General features: G+C 38.4%; 1 non-coding gene across 1 annotated transcript; it reads left to right on the forward strand.

The window, feature by feature from the left end:
• Positions 1–7,992: 7,992 nt before the first annotated feature.
• On the forward strand, positions 7,993–8,103 carry LOC148695694 (small nucleolar RNA R71). The gene has a single exon (XR_015964943.1). It is a non-coding gene; the product is annotated as a small nucleolar RNA R71 (small nucleolar RNA).
• The last annotated feature ends 7,593 nt before the right edge of the window (positions 8,104–15,696 follow it).

Here is a 15,696-nt window from a genome sequence, read left to right on the forward strand (position 1 = left end):
AATAATCCTTCCCCCACACTTATTTTCTGCAACATATTTATCAAAAAGGAATTCATTTTCCGTCATGCTTACTATGCTTTAAGAACAAAGGCATGAATGGTCATATTCTAGGCTAGGTAAGGATAACATGGGTTAACAAAGAACATAGGCTAAACAAAGCTCAAAGGGGTTAAAACTTACAACAAATACGAAATATGGGAAGTAAGGCTATTTGGCTATGGTGGCAACTACACAACTTTATCTTGATATATGTTATGCAATTCAATGCTTTGAATGAAATGGATATAAGTTCTAGCATTTAGTTCTAGCATGATACAATTGCATTCTAAGTAGCAACCAAGCAAGGAATAATGAGATCATGCAACAACTTTAGAAAACAAAGAATCACAGAAAATAACTCTCCAAAGAATGTTTAGGCTCAAGTCTCACAAGGTTGTAGCGTTTGTTTGAGTTCCTTCCTTCAAGCATGTTACAAAAACGAATTTTTCTTTTATGATTGCATGTGAAGTCATACATTATAACCATAACCAAGCATATACCAAGAGTAATTCAAACTTTCATCCATGTTTATAACTCTTTTTAACCGTCATGCAATTACAAACCAAATCCTTATCATTGTGTTGGAAGGTACCCTAAGACACAAACACACAAAAACGACTCAAAACACTCTTTTTAGGCTTTTCAAAACATTTTTTTCAAATTTTTATGTGATTTTCGGAGTTATAAAACAAAACACACTAAAACACTCTAAAACAATTTAAAAAACACCTTAAAACAGCAAGGAACAACATTTGAAGTTATGGGTGATAAAATCCCACGAATTTGCATTAACAACATTAGTTACCCCCCCCCCCCCCCCACACTTAAATCAAACATTGTCCTCAATGTTTTAAGCATAGATTCACACAAAACATAAGTAAACACACAAAAAGCACTTAAACATACTAAACATGGCAAAATGTAATTAACAAAGAGAAGAGTTTAGGGATGCAAATCTGGTTATGGAGTGTAAATTCCCTCTTCTCCTTGGTGATTGCATTGAGGCATTGATCTTGGTGATTCCACAGGCTTTCTCTTGAACTGGTTTCCGCCCATCGTTGATTTTCCTTTGTGCTACATAATCTTGAACTGGGCAGCAGGATTCTTTTGGTCTTCCCCGAAGGTCTGAGCTTACCCCTTTTATCTGTTTCTTTGTTCAATCTTTGCAGGAGTGGTCCCTTCTCTGGAAGTGTATCAACCGTTGAAGATGACTACTCGAGAGCAATGCTAGGTAAGCAATCAGGAATAGATTCCAGGCAGTTGGCTCCAGAACAGAAGACTGACTCCAAGTGCTGGCTGATTGCTTCTTTCACTTTGCCATGCGATACTTTTGCTTTTGACCTTGATGATATGAGATACCTTTGCTTTTGAAGAAGCGGTGAATGAATCAGCACACTTCAATCCGCCGTTTCCTCCTGGGTCATCTGTACTCCAGGCATCCGGTATCATCTTTGGGGAAGAAGAAAGAATTGAGTATTTCGAAAGGCTTTGTTGGGAGTGCGCCCTCAGAGGTGAGGGAGAGTTGGGCATTTTCTTCAGGTTTTCCTTGCCATAAAAGATGAAGGTCGACATATATAGAGATAATAACAAGTGGTGGTACCATTCTTTTACCTTTGTCGACAGACGTTTTGATCCCGCAAATCCGGCTTTTTGAAATATTGGCGCCTCTTCGATTTCTGAGCAGGCGCCCCTTCGATTTCTGAACGACGCCCCTTCGCTTTCTGAATGACACGTGGCAGTGCAGATGCGGCTCCTTTTGACAAAGCTGCACGCGTCTTCTGAAAAGCAGAGAAAGCGTCGCCGGACTTTGCGCCTGTCGGCTAAAGATGTGTAGTTGTGATGATGGCCTCCACGTGTTTTCTGAAAAGAAGAAATCTTTTGACAAAATTGAACACGTCTTCTGAAAAGCCGAGAAAACGTCGCCAAAATTACGCCGGAAATTCCGGCTTTTTGAATCGGTGGACACGTCGCCTTGGCTTTTTATAGAGGTATCGATCACCGCCAACAAACACACACTGAAGATTTCCCATTCTTGAAAATCGACTCCGGCCCTTTGAAATTTAACTCCATCCCTTCTCTTTGAACACTTTTGAAAAATGGCAAACCCATCGAACCTTAGCTTGGAATTGAGCCTTAGCAGTGATACGGGCGCGCCGCGTCAAGGTAACGTATGGCGCCCTTCTTTCTTATCTTCTAACGGTCTTCTTACAGGTGAAGACTCTGTGATGCAGGACGCCACAACAGCTACAATAGTAGCTAGGAACCTCCTCACTCCAAAAGATAGTAGGCTGCTGTCAGGACGGTCCGATGAGTTGGCCGTTCAAGAGTCCCTCGCACTTAGTGTTCAGTGTGCGAGTTTTGTGTCCAACATGGGCCAACGCCTGCTTGCCCGCTCCCGTCAGGTGGACTCATTGATGGCAGAGGTGAAAAGTCTTAAACAAGAGATCCAGCAGCTTAAGTACGAGAATAGAAGTTTGCATGTGCTTGCAAATAACTATTCGTCGGGCATGAAGAGGAAGCTTGATGAGCTGCAAGAATCTGAGGGTCGAATTCACAGTGACCGTCAAAGGCTTGCGGCTTATCTCCAGAGGCACCTTTTTCCTGGGTCATCCAGCGCTTGGCCAAGTATTGAGGCCTGTAATGCTCTAGCTCCGATGTCTTCCGCTCCGATGGCTTCCGCTTCTATGCCTCCCGCTTCAATGCCTTCCGCTCCGACGCCTCATAGTGGGGCTTCACGTAAACAACCTTTGTGAAGCTCCATCTTTCTCCATGTTTATTTTTATTCTTTTTTTTTTTTTTTTTTTTTAATCAAATCAAACGGCATGGAATTGATCTTTGAATGGAGGGTGATACTTGAAATGATCCGGTAATGGTTTAAATTCTAGAGTGGATGCCTGAATCATTAACAACATATTAGTATAAAAGAAAATTGAAATTCGGGGAGGCAGCTTACCTTTGTGCTCCGACATGAACTTACAAATAAACACCCCCTCGAAAGTTATGACATGTCCCGTGTCATAAAACCCTTTTTCAAAGCAACCCAATAGTTTGTCTACAAACATAGCCCTCATATACATTCGTGTAAGCAAAAACACACTTAACCACAACTAACACAAGGCAAGTAGGCAAAGAATATGGAATGGTGACAACATAAACACAAAATGAGGAAAGAACACAAACCACACTAGGTTGCCTCCTAGTAAGCGCTTTATTTAATGTCTAGGCAAGACATGGTAGCTTGTTCACGGTGTTGTAAACTCAAGAAAATCTACAACTTGATAAACTTGCTCTTCCTCCACTTTCTCCAAATATGGTTTCAATCGCTGCCCATTGACTTTAAAAGAGGTGCCATTCTTCATGTTCTCTATCTCCACAGCTCCGTGGGGAAATGTTTGCAGCACCTTAAATGGTCCCACCCACCTAGACTTCAATTTACCTGGAAAAAGTCTCAAACGTGAGTCATACAACAGTACTTTCATACCTTGGTGAAACTCCTTCCGTAGGATGGCCTTGTCATGATAGAGCTTAGTCCGTTCCTTGTAGATTTTGGCATTCTCATATGCTTCATTTCTGAGTTCTTCCAACTCATTAAGTTGGAGCTTCCTTGCTATTCCAGCATCCTTGTAATCAAAGTTGAACTTCTTGATGGCCCAATATGCACGGTGTTCAAGCTCCATTGGCAAATGACAAGCTTTCCCAAACACAAGGCGATAAGGACTCATGCCAATGGGGGTCTTATATGCTGTTCTATATGCCCATAGTGCATCATTCAACCTCAGTGACCAATCCTTCCTTGTAGGGCTTACGGTCTTCATCAAAATGTTCTTGATCTCCCTATTGTTAATCTCCACTTGTCCTGAGGTTTGAGGATGGTACGGGGTTGCCACTTTGTGGTTGATGTTGTACTTCTTCATCAAGGATTCAAAGGGTTTGTTGCAGAAATGGCTGCCACCATCACTAATAATAGCTCTTGGGGTTCCAAACCTACAAAAAATCACATCTTTAAGAAAATTCAAAACAACCTTATGATCATTAGTTATTGTAGCAATGGCTTCAACCCATTTGGATACATAATCTACTGCCACTAATATGTATAAGTAACCAAAAGAGGATGGAAATGGTCCCATGAAATCGATTCCCCAAACATCAAAGAGCTCCACCACCAAAATGTTGTTCAATGGCATCTCATTTCTTCGGCTAATGTTCCCCATTTTCTGGCACCTATCACACTTAGAACAAAAATCAAAAGCATCTTTGAATAAAGTAGGCCAAAAGAAATCAGATTGTAAAACCTTTAGAGATGTCTTTTTGGCACCAAAATGTCCTCCACATGCCAATGTATGGCTGAACATTAGAATGCTTTGTTGCTCACTCTCTGGGACACACCTCCTAATGATTTGGTCAGGGCAATATTTAAACAAATATGGTTCGTCCCAAACGTAGTGCTTTACCATGGCAAGGAACTTCTTTCTTTCCTGAAAAGAAAGGTCATTTCTAATTATACCACAAACAAGATAATTAACAAAATCAGCATACCATGGTTCTTTTTCTTGAATAACAAGGAGTTGTTCATTTGGAAATGATTCATTTAGAGGCAAAGGTTGTCCAACTCCATGGTTTTCATTGAGCCGTGACAAATGGTCAGCCACAACATTATCACTTCCCTTCTTATCTCGAATTTCCAAGTCAAACTCTTGTAGTAAGAGTATCCATCTAATTAAGCGTGGCTTAGCATCCTTTTTTGTCATCAAGTACCTAAGGGCTGCATGATCAGAAAACACAATAACTTTAGATCCAACAAGATATGACCGAAACTTCTCTAAGGCAAAAACAATAGCAAGCAACTCCTTTTCAGTTGTGGAATAGTTAAGTTGAGCATCATTTAGAGTCCGGCTTGCATAGTAGATCACGTGTGGGAGCTTGTTCACCCTTTGCCCTAAAACTGCACTAATAGCATAGTCAGAGGCATCACACATTAGTTCAAAAGGTAAAGACCAATCTGGTGCCATAATAATAGGGGCCGAGGTTAATTCATGTTTCAAAGTATTGAATGCATCCATACAAGCTTTATCAAAATGAAATACAACATCTTTAGCTAACAGATTGCATAATGGACGAGTGATCATTGAAAAGTTCTTAATGAAACGACGATAAAAACCCGCATGTCCCAAAAAACTTCTTACTCCCTTCACGGTTGTGGGAGCTGCCATATTGGTGATGATGTCAATTTTGGCTTTGTCCACCTCCATTCCTTAGCTAGATATTACATGCCCCAACACAATTCCTTGTTTCACCATAAATTGGCACTTTTCCCAATTGAGAACCAAATTTGTTTCCTGACATCTTTGAAGTACTAAAGAGAGATGGTTAAGACATTCATCAAAAGAGGAACCAAACACTGAAAAGTCATCCATAAATACCTCAATGAATCTTTCTACCATGTCAGAAAAGATTGCCAACATGCATCTTTGGAATGTTGCTGGAGCATTGCAAAGTCCAAAAGGCATTCTTCTATATGCAAATGTGCCAAACGGGCAAGTAAAGGTAGTTTTCTCTTGATCCTCCGGAGCAATTGCAATTTGATTGTAACCTGAGTGACCATCAAGAAAACAATAGTGTGAGTAACCTGCCAATCTCTCAAGCATTTGATCTATGAAAGGCATAGGAAAGTAATCTTTTCTAGTGCTAGAATTCAACTTCCTGTAATCGGTGCAAACACGCCAACTAGCCGTGGGTTTTGTGGGCACAAGCTCTTTGTTTTCATTCTTCATCACTGTGATTCCCACCTTCTTAGGTACCACCTGAATAGCACTCACCCATTTGCTATCAGAAATGGGATATATGATCCCCACATCTAACAACTTCAACACTTCATTCCTCACAACTTCCTTCATGTGTGGATTGAGCCTCCTTTGTGGTTCACGGGTTGACTTTGCTCCTTCTTCCAAAAGAATCTTATGCATGCACATGGTAGGGCTTATTCCCTTGATATCTGCAATAGACCAACCAATAACTGATTTGAACTCTTTTAACACCCTAATTAGTTTATCTTCTTCATTTGGGGTGAGGTCAGAAGTTATGATAACTGGAAGAGTTTCAAATTCAGCTAGATATGCATACTTTAGATGTGGTAGAAGTGGTTTAAGTTCAAGTTTTGGTGCCTTAATAGTGGAAGGGGTTAAATGTGACCTCGATGGTTCTAAAGGCTCTAAAAGAGGTAAAATATTCAAAGGATACGGTGCCAATGCTTCCAAGGCAGCTACCTCTTCCATGAGTGCATCTTCTTCATCAAACTCATCTTGAGATTGACTCAAAACAGTTTGTAATGGTTCATTAGATTGTGCCTGCAAGAACTTAGAGAAAACAAGCGAATCAAGCACATCAATGGCATAACAATCAAGAGATGAAGAAGGATGTGAAAGAGACTCAAACACTTTGAATTGAACGGTCTCTCCTAGCACTGTCATAGTGAGGAGTCCATTTTGCACATCAATGATGGTCTTAGCCATGGCCATAAACGGTCTCCCAAGCAAAATAGGCAATTCTCGGTCATGTATAGGAGCTTCTTCCATGTCCAACACTACAAAATCCGCATGCAAGATTAGTTTATCAATTTGAACTAGAATATCCTCTACTATACCTCTTGGATATTTCACGGATCTGTCCGCAAGTTGTAATGAGATGGTGGTGGCTTTCAATTCCCCCAAACCTAGTTGAAGGTATACGGAATAAGGCATTAAGTTGATGCTAGCACCTAAGTCAAGCATCGCCTTCTCTACCTTCTTGTCTCCTATGGTGATGTTGATAGAAAAACTTCCTGGATCCTTGAGCTTTGGTGGAAGTTTTCTTTGCAACACGGCACTTACATTCTCGGACACCACTACCTTCTCATGTGGTCCATACTTCCTTTTGTAGTTGTTTAACTCTTTGAAGAACTTCCCATAAGCTGGCATGTTCCTAATGACATCAAGCAAAGGTAAGTTAACATTCACCTTACTTAGAATATCAAAAATCTCCTTAAATGACTTATCCTGCTTGCTCTTGGCAAGTCTTCCAGGGAATGGTATTGGTGGAGTGTAAGGTTTCTCGGCCTTGTGAAGATTTGGTGCTTCAAGAATAGCATGGCTTGGTTCCTCATTTGGTTTCTCATTTTCTCCTTGAGTAACCCCTGCATTCACATGATCAGATTCATTAGTAACTTCATTGCCAACTCTATTATTGATAACCTTACCACTTTTAAGTGTAGTGATTGCTTTGGCTTGCTCTTGGTTCCTTTGGAGTATCACAGGTTGGCTTGGAAACTTTCCAACCTCTCTTTGGCTCAAGGCATCTGCAATCTGCCCCAATTGTGTCTCCATTTTGGTTAGAGCCGCCGAATGTTGTTGGAGAGTGCTATTGGTGGTTTGTTGGAATTGCAAGGTATTTTGGGCTAACAATTTAACCGTATCCTCAAGAGTAGGTTTTGGTTGGAAGTTTTGGAATTGATTGTTGATCTTCCACGAAAGATTGGGATGATCTCTCCAACTTGGGTTATATGTATTGGAATACACATCATTCCTTGGCCTTTGATTGTAAGAATTCATGAGGTTCACTTGCTCTTGGACATACTCGGGGTAAGCCTCCCTAGATGGACATTGATGAGTAAGGTGGCTTGGTATGTTGCAAATGGCACACACTTCACTTGCTTTTGGCACCATGTTGAGCACAGATTCAAGCTTCTTTTCTAGGTTAGCTACCTGCAAAGAAAGATCATGATTAGAGCTTGTTTCATATACTCCAACTCTCTTACCCCTTACATCTTTGTGTTGAGCATTAGATCCCAACATCTCATAAATGTTATATGACTCTTGAGCATTCTTTTTCTTCAAAGCTCCACCTGCTGCATTATCAACAGTTGATTGACATGTTTGGGTTAGTCCATCGTAGAAAATTTGCATTTGTAAGTGAAGAGGTAACCCATGGTGTGGACATTGCAACAAAAGGCCTTTAAAGCGCTCCCAACACTCATTGAAAGGTTCTCCATCATCTTGTTTGAAGTTGAAGATTTGTCCCCTTAATGTGGCTGTCTTTTGAGTGGAAAAGAACTTTTCCAAAAACTTCTTAGCCACGGCATCCCATGTGGTGAGTGAACCAGGTACTAAAGTCATTAACCAACCCTTGGCCCTATCTTTCAAGGTGTAAGGGAACACTCTCATCCTCAGATTTGCTTCACTTACTCCCTGTAAAGGTAAACCACTCACAACATTGTAAAATTCTTTAATATGAGCTAAAGGATCTTCATTAGGTAAGCCATAAAAAGAAGGAAACATATGGAAATGTGAAGATTTAAGATCATAGTTTCTAGCTTCTGTGGGCAGCAAGATGCATGAAGGTGAATTTGGTATGATTGGTTGAGCAAAATCCTCCAAAGCTCGAAGATCATCTTGGTCGCCCGCCATCTCTTCTTCTTTTTCCCAATTAAAGTGCTCCGATCCTTCACTTGTTGGACTAGACGGTTTCCCTTCCTCTTCTTCACGGACAATGGAGGAACTTGTTGGCACAAAGCTTTCCAAAGTGTTGCCCTTTAACCGTTCAATTCTTTGGCCTAATTCAGCAAGTCTATTTGACATATACTACCTGAAACAAGATAAAACAAGTTTGAATAAAAATCAGAAATCTACTTAAAATGAAAAGAACAAGGTTTAATATCAAAACAAGCAATTATAAGGGACTGAAATCAGTCCCCGGCAACGGCGCCATTTTAATTGAGGTTTTCCTTCTTCGTGCTAGAATATGTTTAGTATAATGGCACAAGTAAGGGTGTCAAATCCACAGGGACTAATTGGACCTATATAATCACTTGTTTTGCAAGAACTTTTTACTAGAGAAATAAAACTAATCAATGTAGGCAGATTTGTTGTTGTAACTTGAAAGCATAAGGAAATGAAGTAAACACAAATAAATGAATCAACAACTAATAAAATGAGATAGTACCAATGGAGATGAAGCTAGGGATTCGATTTTACCATTGCTAACCCAAGGCCATGTTTGTTAAATCAGTTTATACTCAATCATCTACCTATTTCTTGAGTTTGTTTCACTTAGATATGATCAACCATATGATGTGTGGATTTGATCAAATGTCTCTCTAATCATGAGCCTAATTGTGATGTGCAACTTTGGTTCCTAATCAAGAATATGTAGTGCACAAGAAACTTTCACAAAACCAAAGGGAACACTCAGCAGGATGTTTGCAAAACATTCCCTTCATTCATTCACATATCCACCAAGATTATGCATGATGTGTGCTTTAATCTTGGCTAAACAACCTGTGGTTAATTCAAATGATGATCAAGCATTAAAATCAACACACTAAGTCACAATTAAATCGGAGAATGAAACAAGAAATAGATAGATTAAATGAGAATTCTGAATTAACTACATGGCAATCTTGCAAGGCTACATCGAATCCCTAGAGAGAGATTAGTTACACTTCATGTTTACAAAAGGTTTGACATAAAAATATATAACATGAGTGAACATAGGATTAAGAAGAAAGAACCCTTGAAGCAAAACTGATGTTGAAATCCCTTAAGAGTTGCCTTCGGTGTTGGTGCTCCAAGTGTGTTGTAAATGAAGGTGGAGCGGCTAAGGTTGAATGGTTTCTGCAAATGGGAGAGTGTATGGAATGGAATGAAGCAGAGAAGAGATTGTGTAGAAATGGAATGGGAGCTTGCGGCAAAGGGGAAGATTGGATGTGTTTATGGTGTCTTGTGTATGAAAATGAGATGTGATTTTTGTGTATGAATGCATGGGTTTTTATAGGGGGAATGGGAGAATATGTGGGTGATTGTTTAAGAGTGAATGTGGTTGTTATGATTGAGAGTGCATGTGGATGAAATAATGATGGAAAAAAAGCTAGGTTGTTGCTGTGTGAATGCATGTGTTGAATTTGTGGTGCAATGATGAAAGAGTAAGTGCATGTGTGTGTGAATGGTGGTGCAATGATGAAAGAGTAAGTGCATGTGTGTGTGAATGGTGGTGCAATGATGAAATGATGAAGTAGGAAGGTGGAAATGCATGTGTTGAATTGGTGGTGCAATGATGAAAGAGTAAGTGCATGTGTGTGTGAATGGTGGTGCAATGATGAAAGAGTAAGTGCATGTGTGTGTGAATGGTGGTGCAATGTGTGAATGGTGGTGCAATGATGAAATAGTAGGTGCATGTGTGTGTGAATGGTGGTGCAATGATGAAATGATGAAGTAGGAAGGTGGAAATGCATGTGGCTAAGGGTTCTTGATTGGGCTAGAGGTTTTGCATGGCTCAAAGGATTGTTTGATTGGGCTAGGCCCTTTGTTTTATGTCCAAAGTGCATACAAGGCTTTCAAATTCGTCCAACACTTTGGCTCCAAGCATATGCTATCCATTCCAAGCCCAATTTTGCTCCAAAATGCTCCAAAATGCATCTTTTTGCTTCCTTAGCCATATGAACCTAAAAACACACGAAAATGGCTTAAACTACTAAAACAACTATGAATTAACAACATAGATGCACGAAAACAAGCTAAGTAAGTCGCCTAAATATGCTCCTATCAAGAGGTTTGGGAATGTTTGGTGTAATGAGGCAACATATGGATGAGGCGGAGGCGAAGATAGATGAGGAGGAGGATGAGGAAGAGGAAGAGGACTTGCTATTTGGAAATGATGAAGATGGTGAAACAACTGATACATATAGTGATTATGATTGGTACAGCATCGGATGTCTCTCTTTTTAATTAATACGTCTTTACATATGTTTTTTGTTTTCAATTAGTGAGTATTAGTTATTTTATATTTGAAGCCTTTTGTTGCTTAAGGCAAATAAAATGTTAAATTTGGATTCTTGAAATGCAATATGAACCAAAAACCAAGAATGAGTCGAGTGTTTGTTTGAGAGTAATAAGAAAACAAAGAACAAAGAAAGAAATATGATTTTCTTCCATCTCTCCATAACCACCAGCAACATACCTCTCCACCACCATTACCCCTTGACACCACACCCACACCTACGACTAAACTGAAGCTTCCCTTAACACCCTTATTACAACATTTGAAGTCCCAAAAGTTGATTTAGAGATGCAAATTTTTGATCATTTTTAAGTGATAAAGAACGGCATATTGCAAGCTTGCAGCCAAGAAATAGGCTAATCTTTTTAGATTTGTCCGCAAAAGATGAAGGAAAGAGGGAGACAGACGTATGATGGAGAAAAGATGAGACATACACGTGTGAGATGAAGAGATATGGAGTCATAAACGTGTGAGATGAAGAAGAGAGTGAGTCATACACGTATGTGTGTGACGCGCATTTTACTATTATTGGACGACAAGTTACCCTTTTTTCAATTGGTTTTGGGCGATTATTGATAGTAAGACATGGATTTTTAGGGTTTTCAGAGTTTGTTACTGCATTGCAGGTTGTGCATGATTTTTGGGATAAATTTATTTATTGGTATATGTTGTATTAGCTATGGACAATTTCCATAGAAGCTTAGCCTCATTTGTAGTTGAATTTGATAGATGATTTTCTTGGCACAAGAACATGAATTAACCCAAAAAATCCTCAGAACTGCTTGCTAGAAAGTTTGTTAAATATTGTATTTCCTTGGCACAGAATACGGAATGTAGTATACAAAGAAGTCAACATGTAAAATTTATCAATCATAAACAAATGGGTGAAATGCAATTTGGTGTCAACATGTAAATTCTCTTTTCAAAAAGAAATAGTGAACATGTAGACTTTATTTGTATTGTAAGTAATGTAGGTATTGTTATATCTGAAACTTTATATTTTTCACATTTAAGTTGTCTTGTCTTTTGCCAATACTTAATGTTTTTCATCCTTTTTCATTTTTTATTATTTATTATTTTTTACTTTTTACATTTATATAATATTGGACAAGCTTTAGGTAGGAACTTGTATCCAAAATTCCATGTTTGAGAATAACATGATTAAGATATAAATCATTACTTTACGCAAAGTGAAACAAAAAACTTGACAAACTTTTATAATGTGCATGATAATGAAATATTTCTCTAGCTGGGAAATATGAGTTCACTCTCAATAAAAGCATCAATTATTGGAACCAAATTTGCGTACATACAAAGACAGAGGTGAAATCTAGTTGGAATTGTGCATGATCTCCTGCAAGAGAGAATGGGGTTGATTGGAGGTGTGGTTGAATCCGAATATGACTGTGTACATGTCTTTTGGAAGGAGAATCAAATCACGAGTGTAGTTATAAGAAAGAATGGTGTGATGTACATCGTGAACCATCATTGACAAATAGCCTATGTCGAAGCATTAAGAAGATGAGTTATCCATGGACGTGTCTAGGTGCAGACAGTAGCATAGTGAAAGATGATGCTCTGTTAGGTGTAGAGAAAATATGTGTTTAGTAGTCTTGTACAGAAAATGAAGGATCCGTATTATAGGTAGAAGTTCTCTGATAAATGTCCAATTTAGAGTATTTATAGAGATCTTGTGAGTCATTGTAGGGAAAGTAATCTTTATTAAGTTGGGAGAATATCTATGAGAGAATATAGGATAAGATATCCAATTCTCCTAAGACTATGATTACGTTGCCTAATCCCTAAGATATCCTAACTTGAATTAAGATTCATTATTTGGAAGACAAATAATACCTTCAATGGGCTTAAGCCTAGCCATCTGGACTAGGATTATTAGACTACACTTTATGGGCTATAGGCATTCCGGTTCTTTTTATTACCCAAGGTGCCACGTTTCATCTTCATGGAAAATCATGGTTACACAATAAGGATCTTTAAAGAAGGAAGCTTCTTGCGCCATTGTTTTAGCTCTTTGATTGCTATTGTAGCTTCCAATGACCATCTCTCAACATTTTTCTTTAAATGCTTTGAGATCTTTCTTGTCGTTTTTTATAGTCCTGGGATGTGATTGGAGGCATAATTGATAATGCCTAGAGATTGCTAGATGTGTGTTTTTCCTTTAAGCTCATCAGGGAATTATCTAATCTTTTCGACAATGTGTTCTTAAGGAATAAGACACATCCAATCCCGAGTATCTACAACTCTGATCCCTTTTAGGCTAAGGAATTTCACATATGTCATTCTTAGCTTCATTTTGGATTTAGACAAAACTAACCCATCTTGGTAAGTCAGGTCTTGGTATATTGTAAGATGTATTTTGTGTTGTATAATATCTTCAGACCATCTCCAATGGTGACCTAAAACCTAAAAATATTTAGACCAGAAAATTTAGGTTTTAGCCCAGAAACAGCTTTTCTACTCCAACCCTTCTGGCTTAAAATTTTAGCCCCAGATTATCAAAGAATGAATTAAGGCTATTTTTTTTAAATTAACTTTTTAAAAAAAAAAATTTATGTAGACTATCCTAAATTAATTTTATGAACATTTTAACCTAAAAATATTTAAATTCCAATCAATTTTGAAAAATCACTAAATCAATACATGAAAATCAAGATAAACCACATAAACTTAATACCAACGACATTTAATAAACCACATAAACTTAAAAAATAAAAAGACAATTAATAAACCACATAAACTTAAAAAATAAAAAAAACAATTAATAAACTACATAAACTTAATACAATCGAAAACTCATAGACTACATAAACTTAATAATGATATTCACCATCTTGACTTGGTGATGGACTTGGGTGATAGTCTTGAGATGAATCATCATCTTGAAATATACTCCTTGTGGCATTCCTTCGTAAAATTTCCTTTTGCTTACCACGTAAGTATCTTTTCCTCTCTGGAGTGTATTTGTCGAGGTCCTCCATTATCAAATTAGTTTCGTACCTTTCTTGCTCCCTATCCCTTTGTTCCTTCATGGCCAAAAGCATTTGGGCCGATTCTTCTTGCCGACGGCACTGGATTTCGTTCATTATTGTCATTTCGCTAGCAAATTGTGCACGTGTCGGATCTTGGGACTTCCCTTTTCTCTTTGCTTCCTTTTGCTTATATCTACCTGGGGGCCTTGCAAAAGAAGAAGTTGGGGTCATTTGTTCAACACCTTCATTGTCGGCAAAATTCACACCTTCATTGACATCATTTGGGGGTGGGGCTTCATTATGAAATAATCTTCCACATTGTTGGTTCGCATCGGTTCCCCACCTCGAACAATCCTTGAGGATGTTCCAAGCATGATGCAACTTAAAAGCTTGATTTTTTGGTGTAGTTCTTGTCTTGTAAATTGCCATTGCTTTGTCACCCTATGCAACAAATACATAAAAACAATTAGTTGCAAAATACTATTATGTACATGACAACTAAAATATCAACAAATAAACTCACAATTTCTGAGGCACCCCTTCCACTAGGCATGTCAACCATGGCTCTCTCCAAGCTTCATTTCCACAAAGTGCACACTTTGTTGATAATCTTCCACCGATCATAAACACCACCAACTTCCCTTCAACCGGCGTTGGAGATTTCATGGAACTTATCAACGATTTTACCCCATAAAACCTTTCTATTTTGATTGGTGCCGACGGCACCATCTTCGCTAATCAAAATCCATGCCAAACATAAAGCAATATCTTCGTCAAAGGTCCAATTACGACCTCTAACATGCTCTTTTGCCATCTTGAAAATTCTGGAAATGAGAATAAATGGTATAAAGAAAAATTGAAAGAATTGTAGGAGAAAAATGAGTTTTGTGTGGATGTTTGAACAAATACATAGGTATTTATAGAGTTTTTGGTTGAATTTTAGGTTAAATAATTTTTTAAAATTATTCTAGCTGTTGGATTTAAATTTGGACCGTTAGATCTTTTTTTTACCGTTATATTTAATTATATTTGATCTAAGCCGTTGGATTCAATAAATACATAAATATAAAACTAAAAAAAAAAAAAAAATTGAACCTGGACCATTGGATTAACCACCGGCCCATTTAAAGTCACCATTGGATTACAAAAAGTAGCCGTTAGGCTGCTTTTGCTTTGAAAGCTGAGGGAACAGCCCCACGTGGGGCTGTCGGCTGATTGCAAAAACGGGCGCATGCGGCGCGTGCGCGTCTGGCGGAAGGGAAAGTGGGCTTTACAGCCCGTGTTTCACTCACAATAGGTAGGGCCCATAATGACTTTTGGCCTAAAAACAGGCTGGTATTTGGCCTTCTTTTAAGTTTTGGGTTTTAGGTTTTATTTAGCACATGGGTTAGAGTGGGTTTTGAGGGGGAAAAAAGGGGAATTTTAGGTTATAAGCCATTGTTGGAGATGGTCTCAATAAAGATTAGCATATCATCTATGTAGATTATGCAATTCGCAGAAATCTGAATAAACCTCATTCATGAGGTGCTGGAATTCTGATGGTGCATTCTTCAGTCCAAATGATCACGTTGGAAGAACATCATACCAAAGTTGTACAATAAGCACTTCAATATTGTTTTATTCCGTTTAGGTTATGTTCCTTTTTGTTTCTCTTTTTGGGTTGCTTCTCATTCTTCTTTGGCACCTACTCTAGAGATCAGAGGTATTTCAAATTTAATTTTTTTTTTTTATATATATTAGTAATTTTACACTACAAATGGCTTTGATTTATATGTGATATGCTGTGAATATTTGTGAATTTGTAGAAGAGGGGGTAGGGTGGGTGGTGATGGGTACAAGGAAAGGGGATGAGTTGGGTTTA

The sequence above is a fragment of the Pyrus communis genome, chromosome 7 (assembly GCF_041283825.1).
Source record: "Pyrus communis isolate YQ-2024b chromosome 7, ASM4128382v1, whole genome shotgun sequence".
In the NCBI taxonomy this organism is placed as follows: Eukaryota; Viridiplantae; Streptophyta; class Magnoliopsida; order Rosales; family Rosaceae; genus Pyrus; species Pyrus communis.